The sequence below is a fragment of the Haliotis cracherodii genome, unplaced genomic scaffold, assembly GCF_022045235.1.
Source record: "Haliotis cracherodii isolate W230 unplaced genomic scaffold, xgHalCrac1.p SCAF_16, whole genome shotgun sequence".
Lineage (NCBI taxonomy): Eukaryota > Metazoa > Mollusca > Gastropoda > Lepetellida > Haliotidae > Haliotis > Haliotis cracherodii.
The window spans coordinates 6,871,321-6,898,763 of NW_027266271.1; the positions used below are offsets into that span (position 1 = coordinate 6,871,321).

The following is a 27,443-nucleotide window of genomic DNA, read 5'->3' on the forward strand; positions in this document are numbered from 1 at the left end:
TCAGTCATGAAAACCCAATGAAACTACTTCCTGCCAACAGTAACTGAATGGGCAAAAGATAGACTGTGTTCTTAATGGGGCTGGCCATCTATATATCATCCTGTATTCTACGTGAGCAGACTTGATGAAATCTGATACTGGCTAGATATCAAATAATTGTCTCCGTCTGAAATGAATCCCTTAATTATGTCTACAGCCCAGCAGGACCTCATTGACCGTAAGCTACATATCACAACTTGTCATACACATTGTCCATGGTTATATACCCCAGAATAACATCAATCTTCGAATATGAGCATTCACGATTTTGGGAACATTTTCCCGATTGGATCAAATAAACATGTTTCCTCCAACATGTCTAAATATAAACCTTCTATTGGGTGTTTGTTGGTTATGAATCAAGATCAATCTAACATGTACAATGTTCATTTCCTCCAAGCATTCGTGTTATCAGCTTTGGTGTTATCATAACAAACTGCCTATCTCTGACTGGTCCGTCATGAGAGTTCATAAGGGAGTTTAATTTCCAGTCTTTTACCATGGTCATATAGTCACACCTGCCTTGCGATGCCAGTCACACTTGATCTCCACAGAATCAGATAATTATCAAAAATATAAGACAGGCATAAACTTATCTATTCTTAAACTTCTTAAGCCAGTCTTGTATGAATGCTTCACTGATGACTCCAGAGTGCTGTTGTACAAAGCGATCTTAGCGCTTAGGTGATTGTAACTCCCATACGCTAACAAAGACTTACGACAGTCATAGTGCAAAGGTTGTTTTGTACAATGGCACCCAAGTGTCTGTGAAAACACAATTTGCATAAAAAAGGAAGTGTTTGTTTGTTGCTTGTAAACGCACTTCACTACCTTCCACAATACAGGGCACACATGATGTCTGTTCATTAGCTAATGCTTTCCACTTCTTGATAATAACAATTATAACATAATGACAGTTTGTACATTAGTTTTCAAGCCAGCCATTGTTAGTTTAACCTGCTTTGTTTGGGCATCTGGTCATTCCCTCTAATACTGAAATGTGGGTCCTGAAGGACCTGACATAAGCATGTTAATGTGCCTTGTAAGGATTTCAACACGACTTTCCATGTATCAGAACACTGATAGTTGCACGCATCTATCATGCTCATTGATACTAATAAAAGTAAAAAACAATTTGAATTGCAACAAAGTGGATCTTTACCATGTTTACAGCCCTAAGAAGAAAAACAAAACAGTTGCATATGACTGAGTATTTATATATGGATGACCTATTGATAAGGAACGTAACCATTTGATTTTAAGTTCTCATTTCCTCAACTGTTTATTGTGAACATCTTTGAACATAAATTCTCCTGAATATTTTTCTAATGCATGCACAACTCTAAAAGACCTGTGAAGATTCCGGGGTAGAATAGGTCTTCAGCAACCCATGCATGCCGTAAAAGGTGACTATGCTTGTCGTAAAAGGCGACTAACGGGATCGGGTGGTCAGGCTTGCTGACTTCGTTGATGCATGTCATCGATCCCAATTGCGTGGATCGATGCTCATGATATTAATCACTGGATTGTCTGGTCCAGACTTGATTATTTACAGACCGCGGTCATATAGCTGGAATATTACTGTTTACGGCATTTAACAACAAACCAACCAACAACTCTAAAACCTGGGTTTCATTAATATATTACGCTACATTTCCAGAACATGAGTAGATTTTCTCAAACCCTGCATCAGTGTTGAAAAACTAGTGTAAAGTTAGCAGTGTTTGGTACCTATTATCATTGGAAAAAGACAGGTTTTGGCACTTTAAACTTGGGTTAGTTGGGTAATCATGATGTAATGGGAGCCACATCACTTCTTCTCGGCCCTATCACTTAACAAGTAGGATGCAAATGTATGTGGGACTAGGTGCACACAGTATGTCTGTTCACTTGCATCAGTTTTTGTATGTGTCTCTAACGATGCCAAGAGATATTAACTATTATCAGTTCTTATCCTCCACCCAGCAGTCCTTGGTTGCGCTGTGGAGATGCCACGACAGTGTGTAATGTTGGATTTACCACTGTGAAATGTGATCTACCTGGATCCTGGCAGTGTATGGATCATGTACAGCTGGGTCTTACAACACCCAACAACACACACCACAGACTGCTAATTCTGACATGTGTACATGGACGTGTGTTTAGTAGGGAAAGTATTAAAGGATACACAAAAAGTCAGAACGGTTGGCAGTTCCATAACCAGTTTTTGTAACCTTCAGCAAATGAGCATGCTAGGAGTAGACCACATTTAGTAGTAGCAATATCAAGGGATGGTACACCAAGACTCATGCCCTGTAGCTATGTGTGGAATCAAACCCAGGTCTTCAGCACGACAAGCCAACACTTTCCCCGCCAGGTTACCCCACCATTCAAAAGGAAAGAAGCACATGCTGTGTATACATCAAACATGGGAAGTGTTTTATACCAATATCTGACAAGTTAACAGCTACAATTTGCATATGAACACTGACCATCTACCAAATATCAATGGATATCGGTATCACTTTGAACTCATGTGTTTCAAATTTGAAATAAATCAAAATAACAAATTGAATCACACCACTGATATAACAACTGAAAAGGACTTGAGATACTTGTGATTCGGCACGCTGTCATAAACACTGCTGTAATGTAAGAGGTCACGCTGACCTCATTTGAAATGTCACCATAACTACCATAAATGTCACTGTGACTTGTACTGGAACACGCAATTCATCATAAAATGCACTGAAGGGAAATATAATTGGTTCATTTTTTAAGTTTGTCTCATGGGGAAACTGAACATTGACAAACAGCCCAAAAGCGGAATAATCAGATTTCTAAGAATGAAAACCAAATTTACAATAGCTCATCAAGTTAATCCATGGCTTTATGACATTTAACAAAAAATTCAAGATAGCGTTCAACTTGTGATGAGTCATAACTGTTTTTAACAAATTCTTAAAGTGTTAGTTCGGACAGTTGGTTGTAAGGGACAAAGCTACAAATCTTTCTCAATAAAGAACAGGACTTTCATGAAGAGTAGTCAAACAGTGGATGTTATACTGCTGGTATTTTTAGAACTTGTAAATATATAGAAAAGCTGTTTTATATAAATAATTCATAATCATGAAAATAGAATGGATTCAAGTTATCCAAAAAAGTCACTAGTAGGGCATATTGCACATAAATCACCTCTTTCAGTCTGTAGGATTAGTATGATCAGTACATGGTCACGCCTACATGCCAAACATCACCATACTAGACCGGAGGAGGTCACTTCCACGGTTGTTCCAGATACCAAATATTGTGTCCTTGATGCATACAAGCTGAGAATGGACACAAATAATTTTTATTGCCCGTTTCAATCATTACATTCATCAAAATTCATGCAGAGAACTCCCCTGTTCACGACTCAGACCCCCAAACTGTATTACTGGGAGTCTCCGGGTAGATGGATCCAGGTAAATCACTGCACCGACTTAAAGCAAAGTTTACTGCTGTAGCTTCATGTCTTTTAGTCTTATTTTGAAAATACTATCAATCTTGCAATTTGTTTTATTTGGAATATTCCTATGAAGTACATGCATCCATGGCTATGATAAATGTGTATTACAAAACAAGAGCAAACCATATGAAATAACAAGGATATATGCTGTTGAAACACATTATGGGTGATAAGAAGAAGGAAAACACGGTTTGTTGCAACTTTCTTTATCATTGCAGCCTTTCTCATGATCTCAGGGGCTGTGTACAGGTGCAAACAATGCTAACTTTTTCAACAGTTGACAAAATGTCTATACAAGTTCAAACTAAACACAATGCTATATGACAAAAAGCCTGTGGATCTCTGAATTTCATTTCCTGTGATAGGCTCCTTTTCTTACCACATCCCTGCCTCCAACACCTGTGTGAACCCTCATTAAGATACGCCACAATTAACCCAGTCAAGCAGGTAATGGGTTTAGATCAAATGTTTGAGTTATGTAAATCTTGTTGTAAAGGATAGTAAGGTCAGTGGAACTGCTGAACGAGTGCTTTGAACCAATAATGACTTAAAACATGTTTACTTAGACGTAACAAAGTCCTGTGGTATACCCTGGGACTGATCCTCAATAATGTCTAACAATGTTGGGAGAATGAAGTCCATGTTACTTACTGTCAGGATCTGAAAAGTAAATGTTTGTTCTCAGTTTCCCAGTCCACCCTGTGCTGGTTGTCCGGGTTAATATCAACACTATGCCATTGGGGTTTTTCAAGTGAAAGGGTATTCCACTGATTAACAGGGTAAACATAATTTGCACTATAACAGGGTCTGACACGACCACTTGTTTGTAACAAATGAAAACTTGAAGTTTTCCCCTCAAAACCAGAGACATCAAATAGGACCATTCCAAATGGAATAATGGAACGGCATTTGACCCATGATTGCCTATCCTGGTTGATAAACAGGATAACATACATTGGAACATAGTTGCATTTTTACGTTTTTTTCTGTAATGGGATGGCACAGACATCTAAGGTACAAGAATAGGATGAGAAGAGTTGAATCCTTTAGGCGTTCCAGAATCCAATGATCATGGATTCCAATCCCAAATCCATCCTTTTTAGATTCCAGCTCTTTTGGTTTGGCCTAAATGTTGCAGCTTTGTTTTTCCTCTTTTTTCTTCTGAAACAAGCTCATTGAATGACATTAACACATGAAGCAAAAAACATAGTTCTTTCTGGTAAATTGATGTTCAGTGGTTTCATGTTAAAACTGCACTTTGCCAAAAAGGCCTTACAATCCCTTCCCTCCCCTCCCCACACAGCATTGTTTTTAGATAGTGAGTGAGTGAGGGAGTATGGTTTTACGCTGCTTTTAGCAAAATTCCAAAAATATCACAGTCGGAGACACCAAAAATGGACTTCACACATTGTACCCATGTGGGAATCGAACCAGGTTCTTCGGCGTGACAAGCCAACACTAAACCACCAGGCTTACCCCACCACCCCATCTTTAGTGTTGACTAAGATTGAGTTACATGAACTAGACGGGAAAACATGCATCATTTGTTTAAAGACCGAATTTCTTAGCTTCTTATTACAACATATGCTATGAAAACACAACAAACAGATACAGCAATTGATTCAATGGTCCTTGGTACCTTACCTGAGTGCAGCCTTTGTTTTGGGACAATCACCAACCAATACTAACAGACAATATAAGTCATTCTGTTCCATCCAAAAATGGACATATATAACAGTGCAATGAATGACAGAGCCAACGGAAAACTCAGTCAAGTGTGCAATTCCAGCAGGCTATTTATATAGGTAAATCAGATATAGGAATTCAATCATCCTTTCAGATTGAAATCTTTGTTTCCTTGAGACAGTCATCAATTTCCTTTTCCATGCAAGTGACTGACGGCACCATATGGAATATACTGGCCCAGACAGTTGACAATACAGGTGATCCCATTACAGGACAGGTAACACAATGACTTCATGGGTCATTCAGGTAGAAATGATAGATCATCGTAGAGCGGCAACATATAATATTACATTCAGTAAGTGCTAACATTTGAACTGAAGCATGATATAGATAATCTTGAAGTCACACTTTACATAGGTCTTATATTTTTATTTTTATTACTTGGTTTACAGTGCACCAACCGGAAAATCAAAATTTGCCGGTAGGGGATGGTGTGTCTGTAATAAACTCAGTAAGTATTACATCTGTAAGGTGGTTTTAATTCCGCTAAAAGCAAATAAAATAATCTTAAAATATTTGGCATGGACTGAAATGCTGAAATGAAACATGGTTTTGAGAGCATTTTTCTATTAATTGCAAACAAACAATACAGAAAACTCTGCACCAATATATATGGACCATGGACAATGATTATCTTGTCCTACTGTGTTGGAATTAAACTTAGGTGCCTAGACTAACGCATTGTCTCTGAAAATACATATATTTGATAGAAACAAATCAAGTTCAATTGAATAGGAACCCTAGTGAAATGGGAGATTCATAACCTATGACTTGTTTCATCTAGAGTTATACCAATACAGTAGAGGCTGGGAGAAAGGGGAAATAGTATGGTTGTGGGACTGTGAGACAGACTACTGAGCAAGCTGAGTGCCCTGCCTGACAGTAAACACAAGGACACTTAAATGTAGACTGTCTGGCATCCACTCCGACTCCCTTGAGGAACTCATACACTATGTGCAGATGCAGATAAAGAATAAACTGTAAAGCATTGCAAAAAGAAGCATAAGGTTTTAACACCACACTTTCTTTACCCCCCCGACACAATGATTTGGTTGATGCATGTCATCATGTCCCAATTGCGTAGAACGATGCTCATGATGTCAATCACTGGACTGTCTGGTCTAGACTCGATCATTTACAGACCTCTGTCAGATAACATAGCTGGAATATTGCTGAGTGTGACAAAAACAACAAACAAACAAGACACACATCTCAAATGGAATGAGAACTTACAAACAAAACTGTTGCATCAGAACAAGCAAGCACCAATTCCAACACTTTCATGTATACATGGAATTCAGTATGAAAAACAGGAATCAATAAGATCAGAACACTTCTATATTTAGCATTCAGGGCATTTGGTAGTCATCAAACAGACCCTGATACAAATATATCCAATACAGCCCAAGCAAGTCTATAATGTTTGGCATGTCTGGGCTCCTTTTTATCATATTTTTATTAAGACAAAGACGTATATTGTATATACGTCTTTGATTAAGATAATTTAACAACTTTTTTTTTCTGTAAGATATGTTCATTCAGAGACTAGATGTTAGTCTAGACATTTGGTACCAATTCCCTTGCAGCATATGACTTTACAGTACAGAGTAATTATACGGATGTTCCTCAGCAAATGTTTTGGAATGAGATTGAGACCTGTGAGTTTCATCAAAGGGTTTCTGCTACTTTGGCAGTTCCAAGGGACTCTTCAACCTTACTGAATTTACTTTTAGTTTCAAAGGGTAGATTGGATACTGTGATCTCAGACACATCAACATTGTGAAGGAACATTAATATATAGTTCCATGATTTCACGCTATGGCTAGACCCTTTATTGCCAGCTAAGGCTATGCACATGCGATGAACTTATGATGAATCAGTGCAGATGTGAAAACCCAAACACATAATGTAATAGAATGACTTTTATTACCATGGCCAGAAAGACATTCAGTACTGAGAGTATCCAGCCAGTTTTAAGCCCATTGATATGACAGTATGTAAACAAGAGGTCATGGGTATTTCTGAGTCAAATGACAATCCACTGTAAGCAAGGTTTTACCTTGATCTACAGACTAGGGGTCCCCGGGACCCCAACTTATTAATTTCAAGTAAAGTAATTACATGGTGTACTGTACTGTACTGTAAGATTTTATCATTACTTTAATTACAGGACCATTATATTTCTTGGTATCTGGTACGAAGTACCTTGCGTCCATCAGGATGCAACATATATTATTTCGGACTACCTTTAGAGTACCACAAACTTTTCAAACACATGACAATATCCTATGACGTAATTTGTAGTATTTTGTTGCCATTCGCACCAGCGAAACAATGACCTGAGGTGTCAGGGGTCATCAAGTGTGCATAAGCTCCTCCCAGTGATCTATTATCTCTACACGCAATGTCATCAAATATGCTCAGCGATGTTGAGAGTTTTGAATATTTGTTTACTAAACATAGTCTGCAGCGGGGCATTTTATAGCAAGGGCTAGTTTACGAAAGCACTTTTATTTTTTATCTATTTTACTTTGCTTTTCTTGTAATTCAAGTGCCTAAAATGGTCATAAATGAAAACTAACATACATATATTATTTGTTTGGTTCATTAATTTTCATTATTATGCACAAGAATGCAGTTTATTAGGGATATCATATTGGTGCTGAATACATCCAAATGTTGTCAGTGTTAGGGTAGCCCTTGGATCCCCTTTACGATCAATCACCCCTTTACAATCATTAGGGTTAGGTACCCGTTTAGTGGCTATTATAGATTCGGCTCCTAATATTCTTCACACAAAAACAGCGAGTAAAAAGGATGAAATGGTTTGGTGTCAAACATTTTGGTTATTCACAAAAGCCACTTTCACCGCTACATTTTTTCAGTACTAATTCAAAAGCGAACTCAACGTTCGTCACTAGCCATGCTTATGCCTCCCTCTTTCCTTACTATTATCCACATCATCCTTACAGTATTCCCTACCACACTTTTCGGTTACAAAAATCACCCAACGAATTATTAAATACCATGTCATCCAAGCGTACTCGCGAGTTTGACGTCTGACGTCTCGAGCAGTTTTCAGTTCGCGCCATATCGCCTCATTCCTCCCCACTTGGTATCTTGTAGATTACGGAATGGGACGAGTGTGTCCATAGACTAAAGTCACGAGACACCATGCCTACCCGTAACCTTTTGCAAGTGTCTGTCCTCTAATCGACCCTATTCATTCAGTTCCGTAAAGTTGTAGGTATGACTAAGTAAACTTGCATTTAGTTTCACAGTATGGACGTATGCTAAGAAATGTTAACCATTACATAAAACTCATTCTAAAGTTTCCTTATTCCATAATGATCAATCACAACATAACAGGAAAAAGATCAGGTATTTTTGTACTCAAGTAAGATTCATAAACAAGACACTATAATACAAACAGGCATCTTGATTGATGACATGTTCAATTTCTCGACTATACACGTGATATTTTTAAGCTGATTACACAGACAAAGTGTTTTTTGTTGATAAAACAAATGAAAATCAGTTAAAACAAGTGATGAAACCAGTTCCCAAAATGACAGTTAATGTCAATGATCAAATTTGTGTCCACTTTTGCTCTAAGAACATTCTATGTACATTATTATTTTCCCAAGCTTGGCATGATCAGCTGGTGATCAGTTGAAAATAGCTGATACATGTATGTAATTAACTGCTTGATTATCAATGTATTATTCAAAGCTGGGTGAAATCTTTGATGCAAGAATCTGCAATATTTTAGTAAAAGATAATATATACCTGAAACTGGCAAACCAAGTGACATTTACATAAAAATTTACTGACACTGAACTAACTGATGTGTGAACACACATTAGACACGGTTCTTGTCATCAAAGACTCTGTGAACGGAATCAGCCAGCACAATGAGTGTTTTACACCTCATGTCACCATTTAATATTTTCTTAACTGCATATTAGTGCACCAATCATTATACATGTATGACTTATTAAGAAAATTACATTGGTTAAATTCTTTACAAATCAAGTAGAACTAGATTATTTGTTTATGAAATAATATCTATGTACACATTCAGGGAGAAGAAAACTAGTCCTAACAACATGTCACTACCCCTGGACAAGCTGACCAGCATGACAAGTGGTCATGTTAAACCTAGGTTGAAGCAACCCCTAATTTTTGAGTAACAGCTGGTGTTTTGAATTTCCCTTTCCTAGATCTGACTGTTTTGCTAGTAAATATGGGATAATTGTGATGTGCATATAACTGGCATGGCCTACACAGTAGAGTGGGTCTAAATAAAGGTGACACTGCCAGTAGAGTAGTCAATATGCAGATTAAATATAAACAAATACAGTGTAAAGTGAAAAATGGCAAAGTTATTTTAATATTAAAACTTTTCCTTATTCCAAAACTGTAAGTCGTGTCTGTAGTAAACAGCTAATGATGGCCTATATGACCAAGTATATCCGCAACGTCCTTTTATCACCGCAGTGGAACGTACGACTCCATATGCACAGGTAAACTGTCAGTGTCACCAGACATGGGAGTTCTCATTCAACCAGCGCTTTTTCATTCATTCATGTTCACAAATCAACATTTCCTTCCAGACAAAATGATCACCACCAGTGCATGACTTAAAATGGACGTAACTATTCCTGATAAAAAGCATCTCACGACCAGAAGGAAATCAATAAGTTTCCTGCCATGCGCGTCACCTTGTTTGTATCGAGGATTTCCAGCGTATGGTGGGCGGTCCCACATTACGACACCAAGGAACAACTGCAAATAACGTAAATACACCCATAATACGTTCCCTACCTTTGTACGCAGGTCTCCAAATATACGCCAACAAAATCCTTCCAATAATTTCAAATCAGAGTATGAAATTAGGTGTGGCTTACTATGACAGTTTGAATTTCGTCGCGCCCGTAAGTGACACGACGACCTTTTCCTGCCTCCGCGGTGAAGAGTTACCTGTGAGCACGCGCGTCGTCTGCTTTGATCCAATGAGATGCGACTTTAAACAGGATAACAACAGACAGGCGAAATAAGTTCAGCGTTGCGTTGGTATTTGTACCTTAAATATTAATTAATTAGCAAACCAGAACCCTATATATTTCATGTTTCTTGTGCGTGTGCTTCATATAACACAATGCGTGCCTGTGCGTGAAACAATATGGGTGAAATCAAATTGTACATTGGTAAATACATATACAAATATATAAATACATATATACCACATATTTAAAAAATGTTTCATTCTTTTCTGTGACTGTTCTATATATCGTTCATGTTGTGCTTCTAAGGCGTTGGACTTGTACATGTGCATTAATACGGTATGGGTACGTGGCAGTACAGTATGGTGAACAAATTGAGATGTATAAACTGTAAGGGATCATCTCAGTGTTAAGATCCCGTTGTACAACGGCACTAGGATGGTCGCAACTCCCTCACTTTAACACAGGCTTACGATCATCGATGCGCCATTAAAGGTTGTTTTGTACAACGGCACCACGGTCCAACAGTCTGTCTCACAGACCCTAGAGAATAAACAAAACTTCAATCTATCTAAAGTCTAGAATGATTTGGCAAGTGTAGATTGCCTCACTTAAGAAATTAAGCACTATTCTGGGGTCCAGTTAGATTTTATTTGTTTTACAACAAACATTATTTAATTAAAATACGAATAACGATTATCTCTCTCACAAAATTGCTGGTTATTTATGCATCAGGGTATATATTCATGTCTATAACGATGTGTGACCTCTTTAATTGTCTACATTTGAATAAAATCGTCGTTACATTGAGATATCCCAAATACGTTGCAGCAATTTTTAGGGGTTTTGTTGTTGGTTGTTTTGTTTTGTTTTGCTTTTTTGTTGTTGTTTTTGTTTTGTGTGTTTTGTTGTTTTTGTTTTTTTGTTAGTTTGTGTGTTTTTTGTTGTTGTTTTTGTTTGTTTTTTTGTGGGTTTGTTGCTTCTTTTGTTATTGGTTGTTTTTTGTTTTGTTTTTGTTGTTTTTTTGTTTTTTGTTTTGTTTTGTTGTTTTGTTGTTGTTGTTTTTTTGGGGGGGACAAGAGATTGAAAAGAATAAAAGAAAGATTACCGCAACTGACGTTTTTCGAAAACAAACTGGATTCGTATCACTTCACTAAATTCTGTAAATTGACTGTATGTTTCTACCTCGTCCATTTGTCCATGCTAAAAGGCGACTAATAACGGGATCGGGTGGACAGACTCACTGACTTGGTTGATGCATGTAATCGTATCCCAAATGTGTGGATCGATGCTCATGATGTCAATTACTGGAATATCTGGTCCATACTCGATTATTTACAGACCGCCGTCATATAGCTGGAATATTGCTGAGTGCGGCGTTAAACAACAAACAAACAAACAACAAAGGTCAAGTAGGGGGCACACATCTACAGACATCCAATCAGAAGTCCTGACTTCACGTGCAAGTTGCACGAGCGCGCTATTTGCTTAGTCTGTCATACGGTCATGGTGACAACAATGTGTCAACAATGCATGACAAGTGTAAACATCTTCATAAAAGGGCATTCAAATGCCTCGCCGATGAAGGTAAGTGCACTCTGTTGATCTTTGAGACCTTGCACCGAGAAGGCTGTGCCAGTTTTGTAAAATGTGCCGCCCGGTGCTCTATATTCAAAGGACACTCGCTGATTCTTTGAATGACGACGTCCACAATTGTATTTTTAACGGTGGCGTATGTGCCACGGTGATGTAGGACCCGTTCGCCTTCATTAGTTTCCCTTGCGGGACCCCACAAATATGTGCTTGTCACCTTGCATTTGAGGAAGAGAGGTCGGTGTTTGTTTCTTAACGTTTAAACCCTGTGTTGCAAATTCTTTATTTTTAAAACAAATACTTGATATGTCAAACATTCGTCTTAGGGAAACGTATGTAAATGTCCTCACTTGATTTTGAGTTAAGTGCTGGTACTTAGGCGGACCCAGGGGGTTGGATGGGGGGTGATTTTGATATTCTGGACCTAGTGTTTGAACCGGTTACATATCAAAAGTTGTTTGTAGAAGATATCAAAATGCAATGCATAACTCTGCGATGAGGGATGCTATATCAAAAGTTACGGAGCTCACCTGGTCATACAATAGTACATTCACATCAACAACTTCAAATGACGACAGATCGCCTCCGTGGTCTAGTGGATAGTTTGTCTGCACTGAGGGCGTAAAGTCGGTGGTTAGTTCCCTGGCCAACATATACGTTATGCTACCATCACACCAAAGTAATTCTATCCCGTTCTACCCCGTTCATAATACGTCTTTCTCGTTTAGAGTACGTTGTCAATCCGACTAATTGCAGAACGGGAGGCACGGGATAAAATTTTGAGCGGACTCAAAGTTCTAGAGCACCCTCCACGTCCGAGCCCGTCCATGAAGTTCGTAAGAAGACATACACAGTTGGAGCCCGTTCGACGACATTTTCACGAACGTATTGAGAACTAGTTTGGTGTGATAGGGGTATAATGAACAAATGGGTGGTTCTGATACATTTCACAGAAGTTTAGGAGATGCTTTAGAACATGTGGTCTATGTCAAATAATTCTCAAATAGTTTTTGGCTTTTAGCATAGAGCAAAATTTACAATGGTGTTGGATTTCAATATTTTTGCACTGAGCTATTTTGTAACTTTTATGTGTATTGTTCTTCCGACCGGATAAAGTATCAGAAAGTGGGGATGAACGCACGTTCTAGAGCACCCTCCCCGTCCGAGCCCGTCCATGAAGTTCGTAAAAAGACTGTCAATAGTTGCTACTACGCCCACTACGTTCATACACAGTTGGAGCCCGTTCGACAACATGTTCACGAACGTATTGAGAACTAGTCTGGTGTGATAGGGGTATTAGGTACTTGTAACCGTCCATGGCGTTTGGCAACTGCAGCATGGTATCTCAGTGGCACTATAGACTCATGCCGGACTAGTACAAGAGCGCACGCACGCACATGCACGCACGCACGCACGCACGCACACACACACACACACACACACACACACACCAGCAGCCCCCCGAATGAGAATATAATATGTTATCACCCATCATATGTATATTTGACAAGGGTCCAAATATGTTCTATTTACATGTACGAAAATGTATTTATGACCTTCATCTTTGCTGTCATCGACTTGTCTCATGATGTCCTTATTTTTAAACAGAGCTTACTTTAAACAACACCCATCGGATATACGTTACAAACGGCACTATGCAGGCATGTCGAGCGCATGCTTGGTCGAACTTCCGTTACGCCCGTTTGTTTTTGGTGCTGAGATAGACAGTGCGCTTGAACCGAAGAACCGAAAACATCGTGGAATCAGTCAACCTGTTGCACACGAGGAGACAAGTCACTCAGGCACTGCAACTCACTTAGCAGATAAAGCCAGTCTATATTACGTACTAGTACTTGCCGTTTACAGCACAGTTTAAATATTTACTGTTCCCTTGTTATTTATGAATATGTGTCGTTGCGCGAGAAGATATATGAGGTGCTGAGTAGATCTGGGTATGTCAGATATTACTTATCTGTTTAGTATGTACTTAGTATGTACTTATAACACCGACAATTTCTAAGGAATTTCTAAATATAGATTTATAGCTATGTGATTACCTCTATGCGACTTCCATGATGGTGGCTGATCTGAAACAGCAATGACTTCATGGTGGCTGATCTGACACCATGACTTCATCATGGTCGCTGATCTGACAGCAATGAATACATGGTGGCTGATCTGACACAGTAATGACATCATCAAGGTCGCTGATCTGACACAGCAATGACTTCATGGTGGCTGATCTGACACATCAATGACTTCATGGTGGCTGATCTGACACAGTAATGACTTCATCATGGTCGCTAATCTGACACAGCAATGACTTCATGGTGGCTTATCTGACACAGCAATGACTTCATGGTGGCTGATCTGACACAGCAATGACTTCATGGTGGCTGATCTGACACAGCAATGACTTCATGGTGGCTGATCTGACACAGTAATGACATCATCAAGGTCGCTGATCTGACACAGCAATGACTTCTTGGTGGCTGATCTGACACATCACTGACCTCCCCATGGTGGTTGATCTGACACAGTAATGATTTCATCATGGTCACTGATCTGACAGCAATGACTTCATCATGGTCGCTGATCTGACAGCAATGACTTCATGGTGGCTGATCTGACACAGCAATGACTTCATGGTGAGTGATCTGACGCAGTAATGACTTCATGGTCGCTGATCTGACACAGCAATGACTTCACTATGGTGGCAATACATGGTGGCTCATCTGACACAACTCTGACTTCCCCATGGTGGCTGATCTGACACAGCAATGACTTCATGGTGGCTGATCTGACACAGCAATGACTTCATGGTGGCTGATCTGACACAGCAATGACTTCATGGTGGCTGATCTGACACAGCAATGACTTCATGGTGGCTGATCTGACACAGCAATGACTTCATCATGGTCGCTGATCTGACACAGCAATGACTTCATCATGGTCGCTGATCTGACACAGCAATGGCTTCATGGTGGCTGATCTGACACAGCAATGACTTCATCATGGTGAGTGATCTGACGCAGTAATGACTTCATGGTCGCTGATCTGACACAGCAATGACTTCACTATGGTGGTTGGTCTGACACAGCAATGACTTCATGGTGGCTGATCTGACACAGCAATGACTTCATGGCGACTGATCTGACACAGCAATGACTTCATGGTGGCTTATCTGACACAGTAATGATTTCATCATGGTCGCTGATCTGACACAGCAATGACTTCATGGTGGCTGATCTGACACAGCACTGACTTCATCATGGTGGCTGATCTGGCAAAGCAATGACTTCATGGTCGCTGATCTGAGACAGCAATGCCTTCATCATGGTCGCTGATCTGACACAGTAATGATTTCATCATGATGGCTGATCTGACACAGCAATGATTTAAGCATGGTGTCTGATCTGACACAATAATGACTTCATCATGGTGGCTGATCTGACACAGTAATGACTTCATGGCCGCTGATCTGACACAGCAATGACTTCATGGTGGCTGATCTGACACAGCAATGATTTCAGCATGGTGGCTAATCTGACACAGCAATGACTTCATGGTGGCTGATCTGACAGCAATGACTTCATGGTGGCTGATCTGACACACCAATGACTTCAACATGGTGGCTGATCTGACACAGCAATGACTTCATGGTGGCTAATCTGACACAGCAATGACTTCATGACGGCTGTACGCCCAAGACCCAGGTTCGATTCCCGACAAGGGTACAATGTGTGAAGCCCATTTCTGGTGTACCCCGCCGTGATATTGCTAAAATATTGCTAAAAGCGGCGTAAAACCATATTCACTCACTCACTCATGGTGGCTGATCTGAGACAGCAATGACTTCATGGTGGCCGATCTGACACAGCAATGACTTCATGGTGGCTAATCTGACACAGTTATGACTTCTTGGTTGCTGATCTGACACAGCAATGATTTCAGCATGGTGGCTTATCTGACAAAGGAATGACTTCATGGTCGCTGATCTGACACAGCTATGACTTCATCATAGTCGCTGATCTGACACAGTAATGAATTCAGCATGGTGGCTGATCTGACACAGCAATGACCTCATGGTGGCTGATCTGACACAACAATGACCTCATTGCCGCTGATCTGACACAGCAATGACTTCATGGTGGCTGATCTGACACAGCAATGACTTCATGGTCGCTGATCTGACAAATCACTGACTTCCCCATGGTGGCTGATCTGACACAGTAATGATTTCATCATGGTCGCTGATCTGACACAGCAATGACTTCATGGTGGCTGATCTGACGCAGCAATGACTTCACCATGGTAGCTGATCTGACACAGCAATGACTTCATGGTGGCTGATCTGATGCAGCAATGACTTCACCCTGGTGGCTGATCTGACACAGTAATGATTTCATCATGGTGGCTGTTCTGACACAGCAAATACGTCACCATGGTGGCTGATCTGACACAAACAATGACTCCATTATTGTGGCTGGTCGTGCCACCTAACGACGTCATCATGCCAAGTTATGGTGACGATGCCCTGGAACGCTATGGGTCGACAACTAATGAACAAATGGGTGGTTCTGATACATTTCACAGAAGTTTAGGAGATGCTTTAGAACATGTGGTCAATATGTTTGCTCTGAGCTATGTTGTAACTTTTATGTGTATTGTTCTTCCGACCGGATAAAGTATCAGAAAGTGGGGATGAACGCATTGGCCTGCGTGGAGTTTATAACACTTTTGAAGTGTGCGCAAGTTTCTGTTTTTGGCGGGTGATGCCGCAACAGAATGTTCCTGCGAGTGTGCGCAGAATGCCTGTGCAATAAACAATAAGCATGTGGTTTCTGCAGCAGCACGTGTGTTAGTGTCGTCGGAAAAGTACATCACACATTCCGGATGGGAGCAGATATGTACATTGCATTTGTGCAGTGCACCAGAGACCATATATCTATTATATGGTCTCTGAGTGCACCAACATATTTGCGTTCAGGTCCTGCTCATGTGCACTTGGATCAATTAGTATACGTTAAAACGTTTACATTAAATGCGTAACACATATCGCGTTTCTTTGAAAACAGAATTGTTACGCACCACATTATCTCATAAAGCCGTCCAAAAGATTTACCTTTTGTGGTCGTGTGGGTATACAAGAAAAGCGTTCACTGTGTACATGTACTAATGTTTTAACAAATATAGCAAGACAAACACATGCAATATGCAATGTCATGTCAAACAATCGTTCGAAGCAATCAGACAGTTGTGAGGTACATTGAGGACTATCATAAAACCATATGTTGATCCGGGCTCAAGTTTCACTCAAGCATTATCTCATGGCTATAGAACATTTTACGTCCGCTGCTTTTGAAAACGCACTCATTGTTGTCTTAGCCTGCGTCAAAACATAAATTCTAACAAGTTTTTCCAAAAATACTTAAATATATAATATAGCTTGCTTTACTTTATTAATCAAGTTTTATGAGGTAGGGAAAAGAAGAATGGGGCAGATACTTTTAGCTCCTATTTCCAGATACGTCCAGAAAATATATATACCGCATTCGTACAGCCTGGTTATGTAAAACTACATATACCACACATATGTTACACTACATATACCACTCATATGTAACTATGTAACACCACATATACCATACACATGTAAAACTACATATACCACACATATGTAACAATGTAACACTACATATACAACACATATTTAATAACTTAAAACCACATATATCATACACATGTAAAACTACATATACCACGCATATTTAACAATGTAACACTACATATACCACACATATGTACCAATGTAACACAACATATACCATACACATTTAAAACTACATATACCACACATATGTTACACTACATATACCACACATATGTACCAATGTAACACCACATATACCATACACATGTAAAACTACATATACCACACATATGTAAAAATGTAACACCACATATACCATACATGTAACAATGAAACATACTCATTTATTAATTGTGATCATTGTGATATTTTGTTCCTTGAAAAGAAATTTAGGGCATGCTCATATGGCATGAAAATTTGATGACATCTTATACTGGTGTGATTCATTAACACAGTACATAGTATAGCTTCCTATTTAAAGATGTATTAGAAAGTTTTGTTACACGAGACGATGCTTGTTTTATCCAATATATCGGAATATATATGATAAAGATAAAGATACGAGTGCGCTTCACCTTTTGTACAAAACGATAGGATAGACCAGGAACGAATGAGTTAGCCAACCAGGTGTTTTCATTGCCATCTGTTTTTTGCATGAAACAAAGCAAGTACTATGCATGGCGTTATGCGGGCAACCAGTACAAGGAAGCACCAGCAACCCGGATGTACCGAGGGGGTGGGGTGTAGCAGCAGTGTTGCGTGGTGAAGTTTATAGTGAGTGTATTGGAGGAAACACATACTGCTCGTTACACTTAAAGCGGTCAGGCAAAGCAACTCCACACACTACCAGACGACAACTTGTGTCATAATGATAACATAGATAAAGCCCCTGTCCTTACTGGTGTGTCATAATGACTGATTACATAGATAAAGCCCCTGTCCTTACTGTTGTGTCACAATGACTGGTAACATAGATAAAACCCCTGTCCTTACTGGTGTGTCATAATGACTGATAACATAGATAAAGCCCCTGCCCTTACTGGTGTGTCATAATGACTGATTACATAGATAAAGCCCCTGTCCTTACTGTTGTGTCACAATGACTGATAACATAGATAAAGCCCCTGTCCTACTGTTGTGCCACAATGACAGGTAACATAGATAAAGCCCCTGTCCTTACTGGTGTGTCATAATGACTGATTACATAGATAAAGCCCCTGTCCTTACTGTTGTGTCACAATGACTGGTAACATAGATAAAGCCCCTGTCCTTACTGTTATGTCACAATGACTGGTAACATAGATAAAGCCCTTGTCCTTACTGTTGTGTCATAATGACTGATAACATAGATAAAGCCCCTGTCCTTACTGTTGTGTTACAATGACTGATAACATAGATAAAGCCCCTGTCCTTACTGTTGTGTCACAATGACTGGTAACATAGATAAAGCCCCTGTCCTACTGTTGTGCCATAATGACTGATTACATAGATAAAGCCCCTGCCCTACTGTTGTGCCACAATGACTGATAACATGGATAAAGCCCCTGTCCTTACTGTTGTGTCACAATGACTGGTAACATAGATAAAGCCCAGGTCCTTACTGTTTTGTCATAATGACTGGTAACATAGATAAAGCCCCGGTCCTTACTGGTGTGCCATAATGACTGATTACATAGATAAAGCCCCTGTCCTACTGTTGTGCCACAATGACTGATAACATAGATAAAGCCCCTGTCCTTACTGTTGTGCCACAATGACAGGTAACATAGATAAAGCCCCTGTCCTTACTGTTGTGTCACTATGACTGGTAACATAGATAAAGCCCCTGTCCTTACTGTTGTGTCATAATGACTGATTACATAGATAAAGCCCCTGTCCTACTGTTGTGCCACAATGACAGGTAACATAGATAAGGCCCCTGTCCTTACTGTTGTGTCACAATGACTGGTAACATAGATAAAGCCCCTGTCCTTACTGGTGTGTCATAATGACTGATTACATAGATAAAGCCCCTGTCCTTACTGTTGTGTCACAATGACTGATTACATAGATAAAGCCCCTGTCCTTACTGTTGTGTCATAATGACTGATAACATAGATAAAGCCCCTGTCCTTACTGTTGTGTCACAATGACTGATAACATAGATAAAGCCCCTGTCCTTACTGTTGTGCCACAATGACTGATTACATAGATAAAGCCCCTGTCCTACTGTTGTGCCATAATGACTGGTAACATAGATAAAGCCCCTGTCCATACTGTTGTGTCACAATGACTGATTACATAGATAAAGCCCCTGTCCTTACTGTTGTGCCACAATGACTGATTACATAGATAAAGCCCCTGTCCTTACTGGTGTGCCATAATGACTGATTACATAGATAAAGCCCCTGTCCTACTGTTGTGCCACAATGACAGGTAACATAGATAAAGCCCCTGTCCTTACTGTTGTTTCACAATGACTGGTAACATAGATAAAGCCCCTGTCCTTACTGTTGTGTCACAATGACTGATTACATAGATAAAGCCCCTGTCCTTACTGTTGTGTCATAATGACTGATAACATAGATAAAGCCCCTATCCTTACTGTTGTGTCACAATGACTGGTAACATAGATAAAGCCCCGGTCCTTACTGTTGTGTCATAATGACTGATAACATAGATAAAGCCCCTGTCCTTACTGTTGTGTCACAATGACTGGTAACATAGATAAAGCCCCTGTCCTTACTGGTGTGTCATAATGACTGATTACATAGATAAAGCCCCTGTCCTTACTGTTGTGTCATAATTACTGATTACATAGATAAAGCCCCTGTCCTTACTGTTGTGTCATAATGACTGATTACATAGATAAAGCCCCTGTGCTTACTGTTGTGTCATAATGACTGATTACATAGATAAAGCCCCTGTCCTTACTGTTGTGTCATAATGACTGATTACATAGATAAAGCCCCTGTCCTTTCCTTTGTGTCACAATGACTGATTACATAGATAAAGCCCCGGTCCTTACTAGTGTGTCATAATGACTGATTACATAGATAAAGCCCCGGTCCTTACTGTTGTGTCACAATGACTGCATTATGCCACAGGGTTCACGCTCAATCCATTGAATGAAAACCGCGCAGGCCTTATATGCAACAACGCACGAGTGACTATATATACGTATCTCAATTACTCATTTATACATCCATGCGATTTATTATATTATCATAATATAGACTTGCGATGGATGAACTAGGAGGGTTGCGTCGTGGACACGTGTGAGGGAGTTTCCTCTATTTCAGTCAATCGGTATACCACGACGCGCTACCTGCTGATACAGACAAGACAAGCAAGGCTGTAGATCACCTGTAGGCGACTAATCAGCAATGATGATGCAAGCAGCCGAGACGCCAACGTATTTGAAGTAGCAAAAAGAAATGCTATTATCAGACACATCCTGACGACGTCGAAGCCTCATGCGGACGTTCACTCGCAATAATAGATGTGTCAGTAATTTAAGTTTCTTTGCCTCCGCATTTTTTTCTCTTTAAAAATCCACGAATGTAAAAGTGTGGTTTGGCACCGCACCACACGTTCGCCAACAACCAAAGTCAGCTATTGAAGTAACCCAATGATCGGTAAAGGTGTTGGAGATGTGCAGTATACATTAAGGAGACAGACATTTCCGTTTTAACAGAATGAAATATTTTGATGAATATCATTGTAGATTTAGGCAAGGCACCGTCGAAACCAAAGTGCACATATTCGACCGGTTCTATCACACCTGGGCGTGCAGCTGTCACTCTTATGTAGAACGTTTCCATAGTGGGTCAAACTATATGAATTACGATACTCAGATCACTTTGCGGAACAAGGCCACAAGTCAGTGTTGCGGGGAAGGACAGCAATACTCACTACGGACTCCATTGCTCGGAGTCATCACGCAGGTCAATTGCATGTTCCCGATAAGTAAAACCTTTTATGAGTGCTTCTGAATATCTTGGACATGCACGCAATATAAACAGATTCACTGAATTATTTCCACTAAAACATAAACATTTTCACATGATATTCATATATCATCACTTACTTATAGAAATATGTGCATATGCCGTAAGAGCCGACAATGCTTGTCGTATGAGGCGACTAACGGGATCGGGTGGTCAGGCTCGCTGACTTGATTTGATGCATGTCATCGTATCCCAATTGCGTGGATCGATGCTCATGATGTTAATCACTGGATTGTCTGATCCAGACTCGATTATTTACCGACCGCTGGAATATTGCTGATAGGTTAAACAAACCCCCCAGCATTCGCGAATAATAATTATGTAATTAGGAACGTTCCATAATGTGTTCAACATCCGATTTGTGCTCGTTATTTACATTTCACTGAACGTCAGTGCGATAACACAACACAGCGTCTGACAGAATCTGACAGCGGCAAGCGGATGTATGCATCTTGGATAGATACTTCAACGTCATAAGGATATATGGAGGGGTATCATTTTGTATCAGTGTATCAGTGGTTGTGTAAAGTGTCGGGGTTCTCTGGGCCCAGGTATATTCCCACGTACCTCCTCACCAGAGATATATATATCCGCCGACTACTTACATGCGCGTCTCACAAGAAGCCGCGCTGCATCTGCCAGATGCTTCCCTACTATACCTCACTACTTGCACTCTCGTTTGCCATAAGTCATTCCCTCCGTCATGACATCACGTCAGTCTACAGCAGCCACAGGTGAGAACACGCGCTTCCAGGGTCCCGCCTATACTGAGCTCTGCCCTAACGAGGAGTGTATATCTGACCCATAATCAGGTTTTGACAAACCAAACATTTCTGGCCGTTATCCGACCAATTCAAGCAGTAATACGATTCCCTTGGACCAATCAACAGATCGTAAATAAACACAGCAAAGAGAACATCCCTTGCGTACAGAGGGAACCAGGTTGTTTGGAATATCTTTCCCAAATGGGATATATATATAGTAACCCTTTTTACCACGTGAGGGGTATCACGGCTGTATGAAGTGAATGTGTGTGTAGAACAGTTTGAAAGATAATCAGACGGTTACAAATCATCGTTGTTGGTCTTTATCGTTATCGCTCGGAAACACCACTGTGTACTGCATACTATCGAACGAGATGCAACATACATATTTGTCAAGAAACCGGAAACTGATGTAAGATACCAAGGTTCATAATCATTACTTCTGTCATATGTACATAGGCGGGTGAACGCATGCGGAATATGACATATAATGCAGGGGGGGGGGTCCATAACGTCTATGATATGCGTGTGTGTCTTACGTTATCGTTCCATAACGTCTGTATTCCAGAAGCCTTCATCACACGCACTCAAAGATAATCTATAATATGCGGTGGAAGCACAAGAGAAATTCTAAGGTATTATTGGGGGTAAACTAAAACTGTTCACAAACGAGATGCACACTCATAATAATGAGATTACAGAGGTAAATGGGGAAATGTCAAAATATGGAAACATGAGGAAATCGAAGCAAACTACCCTGAATGTACTGTGATGTTTGTTTTTGTTTTGTTTGTTGTATAACTATGGCTATTCCAGCTATATGACGGTGGTCTGTAAATAATCGAGTCTGGGCCAGACAAACCAGTGACTGACATCATGAGCATCGATCCACGCAATTGGGATACGATGACATACATCAACCAAGCAAGCGAACCTGACCACCCGATTCCGTTAGTCGCCTCTTACGACAAGCATAGTCGCCATTTACGGCAAGCATGGGCTGCTGAAGACCTATTCTAGCCCAGATCTTCACGGGTCTACTGTTAATGTAACTTGATGTACTGTGAATGTACCGTGATTTACTGTGATGTACCATGATATACTGTGAATGTATCATGATGTACTGTGTATGTAGCCGGATGTACTGTGATGTACCGTGCTCTACTGTGAATTTACCGTGATGTACTGTGGATGTACTGTGAATGTATCGTGATGTAGTGTGGATGTGCCGTGATGTACTGTGATGTACCGTGATATACTGTGAATATACCGTGATATACTGTGAATGTACCCTGGTGTACTGTGAATGTACCCTGATGTGCTGTGGTGTACCGTGCTCTACTGTGAATTTACTGTGATATACTGTGAATGTACCCTGATGTACTGTGATGTACCGTGATGTACTGTGAATATACTGTGAATGTACCCTGATGTACCCTGAATGTACCCCGATGTACTGTGATGTACCGTGATATACTGTGAATATACCGTGAAACACTGTGAATGTACCCTGATGTACTGTGATGTACCGTGATATACTGTGAATATACTGTGATTGTACCCTGATGTACTGTGAATGTACCCTGATGTACTGAGAATGTACCCTGATGTACTGTGAATGTACCCTGGTGTACTGTGAATGTGCCGTTATGTACCATGATGTACTGTGAATCACCCTGATGTACTGGAAATGTACCGTGATGTACTGGGAATGTACCGTGATGTACTTGGAATGTACTATGAATGTACTGTGATGTACTTTGAATGTACTGTGATGTACCCTGAATGTACTATGAATGTACCGTGATGGACTGTGGTGTACAGCTGTTTATGGTCGGTTGCTATAGAGATCCACGCCCACGGAAGTTAACACCAGTAAAGCCAAGCAAACATTGTCAAGCGCTTGACATATCCCCATGAACAACGAATATGCACTGTGACTGGGGATACATGCACATTTTGGTAGCGGATATGATATGACTTACTGAACGTATACCTGTATTATCTCAGTTGGTTTAACCCATTATTACACTTCTTGTATAGGATACTGACATATATATATAACCTATTGCACAGAAAACTAACATACATTTAACCTCTTGTACAGAAAACTAACATATATATAACCTCTTGTGCAGGAAACTAACATATATTAAACCGATTGTATAGCAACTAACATATATTTAACCTCTTGTACAAAAACTAACATATATTTAACCTCTTGTCTAGGAAACTAACATATATTTAACCTCTTGTCTAGGAAACTAACATTCATTTAACCTCTTGTACAGAAAACTAACATATATTTAACCTCTTGACTAGGAAACTAACATATATTTAACCACTCGTCTAGGAAACTAACATATATTTAACCGATTGTAAGGAAACTAACATATTTAACCTCTTGTCTAGGAAACTAACATATATTTAACCGATTGTAAGGAAACTAACATACATTTAACCTATTGTACAGAAAACTAACATATATTTAACCTTTTGTCTAGGAAACTAACATATATTTAACCGATTGTACAGGAAACTAACATATATTTAACCTCTTGTGCAGGAAACTAACATATATTTAACCGATTGTATAGCAACCAACATATATTTAACCTCTTGTACAAAAACTAACATATATTTAACCTCTTGTCTAGGAAACTAACATATATTTAACCTCTTGTCTAGGAAACTAGCATACATTTAACCTATTGTACAGAAAACTAACATATATTTAACCTCTTGTCTAGGAAACTAACATTCATTTAACCTCTTGTACAGAAAACTAACATATATTTAACCTCTTGACTAGGAAACTAACATATATTTAACCTCTCGTCTAGGAAACTAACATATATTTAACCGATTGTAAGGAAACTAACATATTTAACCTCTTGTCTAGGAAACTAACATATATTTAACCGATTGTAAGGAAACTAACATACATTTAACCTATTGTACAGAAAACAATATATTTTCCCCCCTTGTGTAGGAAAACGCAAATTGATTTAACTTCCGACATAGGAAACTTACATTGACTTGAACTGAAACAGTGTACACACATCATTTACGGGTATTCTAAAAAGTGTGATTGTTGGGTTGGCAGTCAAGTGGCTATTCTAATCACGATAACGAAATCTGAAAGCAAACATATTTCAATCTTATGACACAAAGTATACCAACATCGCTATCTTATGAACAATAACTTCGACGAACTGAACTGATTCTCTACCATGAATATATTCCGGCAAATGAAACCCTCGGGAACCAGTTCCGGTAACATATTGGTTTGATAAAAGACAACATCTATCGCTGTGTTTACGTCTTAAGCAGTGAGTTACAGCTCTCTCGCTACATGTAGACAATCTAATGGAACCTGTAATCCGAGATGGCACGTGTGGGCCAACGCCATATCATTGCCAGAGCGCTACAAAACTCACTAAGACACACAATTAAAAAATTACCTGTTTTTAGTAGAGTTGAATGAAGGTGTCTGAAGATGGCATGTTACCCCAATGACAGTGGCTTGGTGGTTCACCCTACGAGGTTCCGGGTTACAGGGAGAGTGAGGATTAACGCCGTTATATCTGCAGTGTGGTAACGGAACCGGCATGGAGAGGAGCGGAGTGATGGGGTGGTATCTATGTGCAGGGCAGTAGGCAACGCCGTTATATCTGCAGTGTGGTAACGGAACCGGCATGGAGAGGGGCGGAGTGATGGGGTGGTATCTATGTGCAGGGCAGTAGCCGATGCCGTTATATCTTTAGTGTGGTAACGGAACCGGCATGGAGAGGGGCGGAGTGATGGGGTGGTATCTATGTGCAGGGCAGTAGCCGATGCCGTTATATCTGCAGTGTGGTAACGGAACCGGCATGGAGAGGAGCGGAGTGACGGGGTGGTATCTATGTGGTATCACTGCAACGCCGTTATATCTTTAGTGTGGTAACGGAACCGGCATGGAGAGGGGCGGAGTGATGGGGTGGTATCTATGTGTAGGGCAGTAGCCGATGCCGTTATATCTTCAGTGTGGTGACGGAACCGGCATGGAGTGGGGCGGAGTGATGGGGTGGTATCTATGTGTAGGGCAGTAGCCGATGCCGTTATATCTTCAGTGTGGTGACGGAGCCGGCATGGAGTGGGGCGGAGTGATGGGGTGGTATCTATGTGTACGGAAGTTACATCTACAGTGTGGTAACGGAACCGGAATGGTGATGGAGTACGGAGTTAATGAGGATCGGACTGGTAGATTGGTCTCCACAAACACACGTCGTGTTTTGGGGGGTGACTGAAGCGTTAAAGAAAGCTGAATGAACAGTAGGTTGCAGGCAGACTGACCCCAGTGTCAATGTTCAACACAAGTAGTGTTCAACACAATGGTATCGACCATCACAAAGGGTTGATAGAGACTGTCAATGCGCTGTCCCAGGACACCATATCACCAAACCGCGTCATTACTTACATCGTTTACTCATGAATTCGGGTTCTCAGAGTGCATATTTGACGATCCATGAAAGGTCGCCCTTGGTTCCTGCATTACTGCCTACAACTGGATCTGTAGCCCTAGTGGCAGTAATTCATCCAGTCGGGGATTCACATCCGTAATAGGTTATAATCGTTCTGTTGGTCATATTATAAACATATGTCACCAACGAGGAGTTGATAGAGGTGACTCATCAACAGACACCGACGAAGACTTCAGGGATCTAACAATGCCAATACAGCAGCTACAAGCAGATACACCCATCCCCTGACAGACATTCCAAGCACTGGATATACGTACGCCATGTGCTGTGTCCTCTCATACATCTAGAGACATTTATGTTTACTTTAACAAATAACAGACCTTGTATAAACTGTCCGTGTAAGTATTACCCACGATACGCTCTAATATCCCTCCCTATATCCTTGTGGTGTTTTGGAATGCAAAGGGTTCCCACCCAAGCCCCATGTTGATGCATAGCGGCAAACACCCCAGGTGCACATGCTGTCTCGAGACGTGTTGTCTTTTCATGCCAGGCATTCCGTACTTGTTATTTTTGTCACGTTAATACACCGAGGTGAGTTGTGATCGTAGACACAGCTTGATACCCCGTGCTACACAGTACGCCGGCAACACGGGGAGCCACACTGTCCTTACCTTCCTGGACAGATGGCATGACATTACAG

The 27,443-nt window shown here is 40.3% G+C and overlaps 1 protein-coding gene across 2 annotated transcripts in view; it reads right to left on the minus strand.

Annotated features, from left to right (window-relative positions):
- The window catches only part of LOC139463757 (supervillin-like), a 166,818-nt gene extending 140,949 nt beyond the window's left edge, over positions 1-25,869 (minus strand). The window contains exon 1 of one of the 2 annotated variants that reach the window (XM_071245034.1): positions 25,742-25,869. The gene's annotated coding sequence lies outside the window, so the exon portion shown is untranslated. Of the gene's footprint in view, positions 1-10,099; positions 10,162-25,741 lie in introns of those variants that run through there. The other variant, XM_071245036.1, reaches the window with a different exon arrangement.
- Positions 25,870-27,443: the final 1,574 nt, after the last annotated feature.